This window comes from Polypterus senegalus, chromosome 17 (genome assembly GCF_016835505.1).
Source record: "Polypterus senegalus isolate Bchr_013 chromosome 17, ASM1683550v1, whole genome shotgun sequence".
In the NCBI taxonomy this organism is placed as follows: Eukaryota; Metazoa; Chordata; class Cladistia; order Polypteriformes; family Polypteridae; genus Polypterus; species Polypterus senegalus.
The window spans coordinates 30,518,734-30,527,800 of record NC_053170.1 but is presented as its reverse complement, the minus strand read 5'-3'; the positions used below and the strand labels follow the sequence as shown (position 1 = coordinate 30,527,800).

The 9,067-nt window shown below is 39.4% G+C and overlaps 1 protein-coding gene across 1 annotated transcript in view; it reads left to right on the top strand.

The window, feature by feature from the left end:
- LOC120517491 (cytochrome P450 2K1-like) overlaps nt 1-9,067 on the top strand; it is a 65,266-nt gene that overhangs the window by 571 nt on the left and 55,628 nt on the right. The gene's annotated exons all lie outside the window — the stretch shown is intronic.

Sequence of the window (9,067 nt, the reverse complement as noted above, 5' to 3'; positions counted from 1 at the left end):
CGGTGCGCTGCTCTGTCACTGTGAACAGCCCCTTGTCCCAAATCAATAGCGCCAGCACTCTGAAAAATCCTGGTTCTTTAATGGCACTCAATGGTTCCGTTACAGAACTATTAATTGACAAAGCACCGTTTCATTCTCGGAAGTGTTCTTTGAATATGAAGTTGGTTCTTTCTGCTTTCAAAAACGTCCTAATATATATATATATATATATATATATATATATATATATATATATATATATATATATATATATATATATATATATATATATATATATATATATACTGTGGTGGGCTGGCGCCTTGCCCAGGGTTTGTTTCCAGCCTTGCGCCCTGTGCTGGTTGGGATTGGCTCCAGCTAACCCCTGTGGTTAGGATATAGCGGGATGGATAATGGATATATATAAACCGAAATCGTTAATGCGTGGTAGGCTACTTTGAAGGACACTTAGCCTGTTATTGTTACAATGTTATTTTATACACAATGGGTCTTTTTAAAATAATGGTCTATTGATATTTCGCAAAACTGTTACCATCTGTTATTGGTTATTTACCGTATGGAGCCCGTTACAGATGTTAATACATAAAGGTTTCTGGAACCTTCAAGTGGATGGGTTTTTGTGGAACCAAAAAAGAGGTCACCTATGAAAGTAGTTCCCACTCTCGGTCCTGGGGACCCCCTGTGACGTCAGGTTTTTGTTCCAACCAGATTCACAACAAGTGATAATAATTCATAATAATTGATTTAATTTTAGTTAGCTAGTCTATTTTTCTCTTCTTTTACTCTGCATTTAGAAAAGCACAGCAATATGATTTTTATATTATAAGACATTTCAAAATATATTTTTTGCTGTAAATGCTTAAATCTGTTTTGTTGTTTTCCTATTATTTTTTTTACCTTATTCTGTGTAGTCTGCTCCCTTCATTGTATCTTAATAGTAAAACTAGCAAAGTAAACACCCTGGTGAACAACACTAAACGAAGAAAGGCTGCAGTTGCTTTAGTGTCAGACCCACTAATTTTAATTAGTAACGAAAAGGCAGAGTAGAAATCAGTTAGTTGGTAAATATTGAACATTCTTATACAATATTATTCATGGAGATCTGTGCAAATTTGTTCATTTGCATTTATACTATAATTTTTGTATTGGAGGAATCGCTTTTCTTGTGTAAGGTAAATTAGTTTATCAAGCAATGTCACTAGTTATAAAAAATGACACATAAAATGATTATTGACTGGCAACATACATTTTCACTTACACTAATTCTGCTAATTGATACTCTAAATTGTCACATGTATGTAATTTGCTGGCAACTCTTTCAGGCTTCCATGATGCTGCTAAGCTAAGCTTTGGCACAAGTATAAGGTGATGGGTAAATTAAAGAAATAATATATGCTTTGACAGAAGTGAAATAACTAATTTAAAAATGTAATCCATTTCTGTGACTAAGAATGCTCATGAATATTATGCCTAATTAATAATTTTTGGGGAAAAAAAAGACAGAATTCTAACTTTTCTTCTTAGAGTGAGATACATAAAATATTATACATTTAAGTACTGGCCCAAATTCCATCCTAAACTAGTTAACTTATGAAATAAAGTATGTTTCAGAAAAGCGTGAATATGTAAAAATGAGAGGCTGTGACATATTAATATTATAGTCCATTTTATGTACACTCTTACAAATTGATTCTTTAATTGCATTTTATGATTCTTTGCTGGGCTGTGTGGTTGTTCGTTGGACTATTACTTAACAACGCACCATTTCATTTTGTGACGAGTAATGGAAAGGCAGAATGGATAAAGGGTAAAAAAAAAAAAACATTATCAACATATATCTGCTTAATTTTTGTTAAAATGTATTAACACACTTTTGTAATTTCTTCACTAACCCAAAATACTGAAACTGGGAAATAAACGCTCACTTAATTAGGCTGGGAGTCCAAGTGACAACAGAAGCTGAATTGAACGAAAACCTGCAGCCCCCGGGTTTTGAGTCCTGTAGATGAGCAGAGAATAGAAAACTGACAGCGCTTCTTGTAGAATGCAGCATATTGTGGCTTCGGTAACACCAGAAGCGTATGAGACAACTTTGATTTCTTTATATAGCAATATAAAGGCACATTGTTTGTGTTTGTATTAATACTGTTAATACGTGTCCAGAGTACAGTGCTTTGCAATATAAAGATTATAAAGCCTATGTTTCATGAGGCATGCTAATCACGCTAGGGCATCGTTTCTTAAACTATGGGTGGGTAGAAATCTGTAGTTGGGTCTCGCTAAATCTTGAATTACAAATGTAGTAAATGAGAAATGTCGGGATGGATCGCCGCTAACCTGCCTAAAACACACCTCTTGGACGCCATTCGTCGGTGAAGCTTTAGTGCAACTGGACTTTTGTTAAGGGGTTATGCTGCCACCTAGTGGCAGACCGTATATAAGCGACTGTCCGTAAAAGTAGTCTGAGTTGACTTGTGGAAACCAACCCCACGTGGTTTATATGCACAAACAACTTTGGTCCGGGGCGAGTTTCCAAGCAGGAACCCCCCACCGGATAATGTTTCTGGGGTGGTGAGAAAAAAGAAATCGTTTAAGAGCCGCTGCTCCAGGGAATGAATGGTGTACGATAAGAAATCCTGTAATTAACGATGTTTACTAACCAGGATTTGGCAGACGTTTGGGGGCAATTGTCTGCAGTAGAAAGGTATGTCCCTTCACGGGACTCGTGTGATTGGGTCTGATTAATACATGTCCTGAATGGGATACAGGAGGAGAGCTTCACCCGAGAAGAAGGGAGCCGAATTAGAATAGGACTGACTCAGGGTAACGGTTTCGGCGCAAGCAATAAGGACTGATTTGGGGCTTGCGCTTTCACCTGTGCCTAAAGAACCACTTGATTGAGCCTGTGGGCGGCAGCCGGACACAGTGGCGCACTTTGGCAGTAATCTCGGCTTCACAGGGGGCTGGAAAAACGATGCTTTTATTTTTTGTGGTCGCCTGTAGGATTCACGAGCAATTAGTTAACATTCTGATTTTTTTTAATTTGATTTGATTTACGTTGTTAATCCCGAAGAGGAAACTGTCTTTTCGCATCACCTCTGGGGTGCAGAAAGAGTCAAGTTCATTTAATATATATTTTTTAGTATTAATGTTATGTTTACCAAGTTGCACAGGACAGTCAAATGCTGTGGTGTTATTAGTTAGAACAAAGAATGCTGTCATAGCTAGCACTTAATACCTGCTGAGGCAGTTTTTTTTTGGGTGGTGGTAATGGTGCCTAAATAAAAAGACTTATTACAAGCCTGCAATACAAAAAGAAAGTAAATAAACCCTTTTACCCTTTCAAGACCATACAGGTTCCTTCTAATACGAATGGAGGGAGGGGATGCTTAAACCATGTGAACTCTTGGCAGTTGCCCGTGGTTTAGGTGAAGACTATTATAGCTACACCTTTAAACTGAAGTAGACAGAATACGATCAATGGAAACATGTCTGATAATCATAAATACGATTACATACGTTTTAACCATCTTTATTCAGAAGAATCTTTGTGGAACATTTCAGTCGTTAGGTTTTAAGACATGCAGAGCTAAGGTTTTCATGATTTTTAATAAACAATTCCCTGGAAACAGAACTATGTATAGCGAATAGTTTCGTCTCGGAAGAAGCAATGTTCAGGTTGTCACAGCACCAAGTGTACAGAAGTAAGATGACAGACATGTGCTGTACTAACCCCGCTATTATGGGGTCTCTTACCGTAGTGATGCCACCTAGTGGTGCTGTGCTGAACGTAAAATGACTCTGGGTTGCTGTTATAAAAGTTGACAGCCTCTTGAAGTTAATGAATTTTACGTGGAACTGTCAAAAATGCAAGACTTCAGATAGGTCGGATCAGTAAACATACATTGAGTATGTTCTTAACACAGACAACTCTGAAATGCCAAATTTTAAGTTACTAGACATTAATTCATTACATCTTTAAAACATTATTTAAATAGCTTCTAGGCTAACAGGTGTTCCAACTCAGTTTGAAACACATTTCACTTTTTATTGTGAACGTTTTGACATTCTCTCCGACATACCCATGGCCACTACCACATGTGAATTGATTTGTTTGGTAATGTATATATTTGTTGAAGATGTATGTGAATGCTTGGTCTGTTTTAATTAAGTGTGCAGCCATAGCAGATTTCCCTATAAATACAAAAGAAAAAAAAATTCAGTTGAATTTAATTCAATTGAAATCTATTCATCTATTTGTTGTATCTGCTTGATTCCTTTAATGGTCACAGGGGAGCCCATCTCTGCAGTATCAGATACAGAGAGGAAACCAAAAATGAGCAACGTTTCCCAGAACTCCCACTCAGTCATGCAGGGTCAGTTAGGAGTTATCCACTAACCTGACTTGTGCAACTTTGGGAAGTGAGAGGAAAATTAGAGAAGCCTGAGAAAACAGGCAAATAAGCACAGGGTGGTAGACAATCTCCTCACAAGCAGCGACCAGGTGGAGGTTATTAAACCACATACATTAATGTAACGTGGAGTTCACGGCCCTCTTGTGGCTGCAAGAGCCTCTACTCTCCTGGGAAAGCTTTCCACATGGTTTTGGATGTTCAATGCACAGTACTTGAACTGAGTTTGCTTTCAGAGACAGTTAGGAACTCTTTTGTGAATGATGCAATGTAGGATTGGCAACTTTTATGTACTATACCAGGGGTGAGCAAAGTCATTCCTGGAGGGCCGCAGTGGCTGCAGGTTTTTGTCCCAACCCAATTGCTTAATAAGAAGCACTTATTGCCCTAGAAACACTTCTTCTTCACTTTAGTTATCTCCCTCGTTAAGATTTTGAACCCTTATTGTTTATTTAAGTCTTAAACAGCTGCATTCTTGGTTTTTAATTGCTCCTTATTGGCAATAAGATGCAAATGACAAAAGAAACCAGCAGTTATCCATTTTGTTCGTTACCCTTTACACCTGTGTGTATTTATCGTGCACTATTTGGTTTAATTAAATACTTGGAAGGAAAGAGAAGAGAAAAAAGTGAAGGATTGAGAATTATCCATCCATTTTACACTTCAAAGTAGAGTTAAAGCACTAACAAGCCATGAAATGTAATTACTGGCAAGGATTGTTTTCAAATTAAGCAACTGGGTTGGAACAAAAACCCGTGGCCACTGCGGCCCTCCAGGAATGACTTTGCCCACCCCTGTACTATACACTTATTGACCCATGCTCTGTGAGTCTGAGTGGTCTACCACTTTATGCCTGAGCTGTTGTTGTTTCCAGGTGCTTCCCCTTCACAATAATATCTTTTACATTTGACCAAGGCAGATCTATGGGGGCACATTCACATGCTGACTTGTGTCAATGGTGGTGTCTTATGACAAAGTGGCCATATTTAAAGTCTCTGAGCTCTTCAATATGGTCCATTCTACTGCCAGTGTTTGTCAAAGGAGATTGCACGGCTATGTGCAGATTTAATGCACCACTTAACAATGAAAAACCTGAACTCAATAATTAGGAGGGGTGTCCATATTATTTTGTCCATATAGTGTTTATATATGTGCCGATGTGGGTTTACTCCATGCTACCTGTACCATCTGGAAGTCTCTAGACCCAACATCATTGATAACATAACAAAGAATAAACCAGGCAAATGAGGACATTTGTACAGCAAGGAGCAGGTGCTCATATGCTTTTATTAAAGCAATTAAAAACAGTCAGCAGTTAATAAGTGCAATCTTCACAAATAAATAATCCATTAAAAACAGTGATGGTCCTTGAGGTAAAATTCAAAATTAAAATGAGCAAAACCAACACAGTCACCAAGACCTAAATGTTCCACCAGATGAGCCCAGCACATTTCCGTCTAGATCCCAGGCTCACCCATTGCTCGCTCAGCTGGTGAAGACACCAGCCGCTGCTGTCCTCAACCCTCCGAGTCCCATCTTACTACCTCAAGCAGATTCAGTCAGACCATCCTGGATTGGTTATCTTCCCGTCATCTTTCTTGTTGTATCTCGGACCCCAGGGGTAGGACTCCACCTCAATCGCACCCACACTACCACTGTTTTATCTTGGTAGGTTTCTATATTACTCTATTTTACCTTTTGTCATCTTTATTGTGTAGACTTTATCAGAATGCCTCATATCCCATAGACTCACCACTGTTTATACGGTGTTGTACTTTGTAACTTCTCCCCACCTTCCCTTCTACATCTAAAACATCAGGCAATTACATAGATTGAAAGACAAACAGGAGTTAAGTTACACTTTAAATAATGTATTATTGATAATATTCATAAATAATAAAAATAAGCAATTTACATTTGAATATTGGCAACCATACAGCAGTATGTGGTTTCAGGCGGCACACTGACTTGTAGTTACTTAATCCTTAAACTGCCACACAATTGGGGGTTAATGCACCTCTGGATGGCAAATACTTTTTTGCTGCACTTTTTAAGTAAATGTCACAATTCACAAAGAAAGAATGAAAGTTTAATGGAACGACCTTTTTTTCATGCAAAGAACATCACAATTATTGCAACACTGATCATTTTACACACTGCCAATGAACTGTAAAAACTATTTTAAGAAGTACTGGAACAATATGTATAAGGTGCAACTGATGAAATTCCGTAAATCACTGACTTCAACTGAGCTTGAACTGGCTGCACGCAAACACACAGAGGCCAATGCTGCCACTTGCGGGCTAGTCTAGTGCAACGGCTCAATCCAAGAGACAGTGAGGCTGCAGTGCTGCAGGGGGCGGCAATGATCATGAGCTGGCTACTCAATGTAGCCTTCCTTGCTTTACCGCTAGCTGCTTCTTTCCATTCACCTTCCTAGCTCTTTATTTAAACAATTTTTCTTCTCACTTTTCTACTCCTTCGCTGTCTTCTCCCTTTTCGTTCAAAATATGCGCCTCCTTGCCTTTTTACAGTCAGCTCCCCTTATGTCACACCATGGTACGTTTAGCACAAGTTAATACCGGGAATGCCTGTTAAACATCTTACATTCACGAGTAGCGATTTGCGTAGTGAACACTTCGATGAATGAAACCTGTTATCTTTACAACGGTTGACAAACATGGAATGTAACTTCATAACAACACGTCCTCCAAATACAAACCTGATTGAAAGAAATAATGATAATCAAATCCTTGATGACAGCAAAGCTGAGAAAACAATTACATTGAAAATCAGGTTATGTTATTTTTAAAATATTTCCTTTTCTTTTTCATAACTTCTTTAACACACTACTTCTCCGCTGCGAAGCACAAGTATTTTGCTAGTATCAAATAAACTGCCTAATTAGTGTGTAATTGTTTTTATAATTTTTCCTCAAAGTTTTATTATACAGTATGCATCTACCTATTTAGAATAGTCCAATTTAATCACTGGACAGCAAATTATTTCATATGTTTTGCTTCATGAAAAATATTTTTTGATTATGAAAGATTTTGTTTTTGATGTGTGTCACAGACGGCGCTTCGGAGACAGTCAACAAGCCCAATGGTGAGTGAATACGTAACAGATGAGGGGTTATTGTATGGTAGTAATGCCTCTCTTTCTGACCCTTCAGAACTAAAGAAGAAAAATGAATCAATCCTACCATCCACAGACAATAATCCAGAAGACGGTTCATTATCCACTTCCTCATCAACAACATCACATCCGGCTCCTCTAGATGACATCACTAACGGTCTATTCCAGATGATGTCACTTCCGGCCTCCGATGATGAAGACACTCCCGGTCCCCTCCCGATGACGTCACTTCTTGTCCCTTCCCGATGACATCACTTCTGGTCCCCACTGATGACGTCACTTCCGATTACTCATTTCCTGTAGCCATTTTGTACTCTGTATAAAAACCATCCACTTTTCATCTATATTTGTCTGATAATTCATTATCATCTTGACCAACAAATCTCAAAGAGATTACACGGGGCAATTCCCCAACACTTAATATTGGATTTTGTGGAGTTATTTCTTACAATTGGCGTAGCCGGCAGGATAGTAGTTCCAGGATGTCAGAGGGACAGGACATAAATGCTGTACTGAACACCTTGGCGGCCGAATTACAACAGGTCAAAATCCAGCTGGCAGATACTAGGACCAGATTGGCCTAGTCGGAGGCTCGTGCGGCCGCAGCGGTAAGAGTGGAGACATCCAAGTCAGTACCACCGTTATAAACATATTTGACCAAAGGGGATGATGTGGAATCGTACTTCCTGATCTTCGAGCGCACTGCTAAACGAAATGCCTGGCCGCAGTCAGAATGGGCCTACATACTGGCACCCTATCTGATGGGAGAAGCGTAGAGGGCCTATTATGATCTGACTGAGGAGCAGGCTGCCAACTATGATTTGCTAAAATGTGAAATTTTTAAACGCTACGGTGTATCAGTGGCACAGCAGGGAAGAGAGTGGCGCGAATGGAGGTTTGACCCCGAACGGCCCATATGTACACAAGTGTACGAAGTCTGGGGTAAAGTGGGCAGATGGCTACAGCCGTGGAACGAACTATGGAAACCTTCATCAACGCTTTGCCCAAGAAACTCGCCCAGCAAGTCCTCAAGCAAGACATAACCTCTATGGATAGTCTTGTCGAGGTAGTGGATCGACATTGGGCGGTCTGTAAATCGGAAGGATCAGATCAGTTCTCTCGCCAACCCCGACTGGTTTGTGTACCTTTTCCTGAGCCCACCCGTAATACTATAGAACCAACGAGCTGTTTCAAGTGTGGAGGGATGGATTGTTCACTGGGAAAGGGAGACAGGTATTGTGCCGTAGTTAACCCCTTGTCATCCCCATGTACGGGAACAGTTATTTTGAATGGTTACAAAGTTATTTGATTTCGGGAGTAACATATCTATTGTTGCTCGCCGTTTTGTCTTACTGCGACAATGGCAAAATCATCGAATTAGCCTAAAATGTATACACGGGGACAGCCATTATTATAAAGCGGCTTCATGTATAATTACGATGGGAGAAGTCATGAAATTGCTAACAGTAGCGGCGATTATAGACCCTCCCTACTCCGTAATATTAGGATGTCACTGG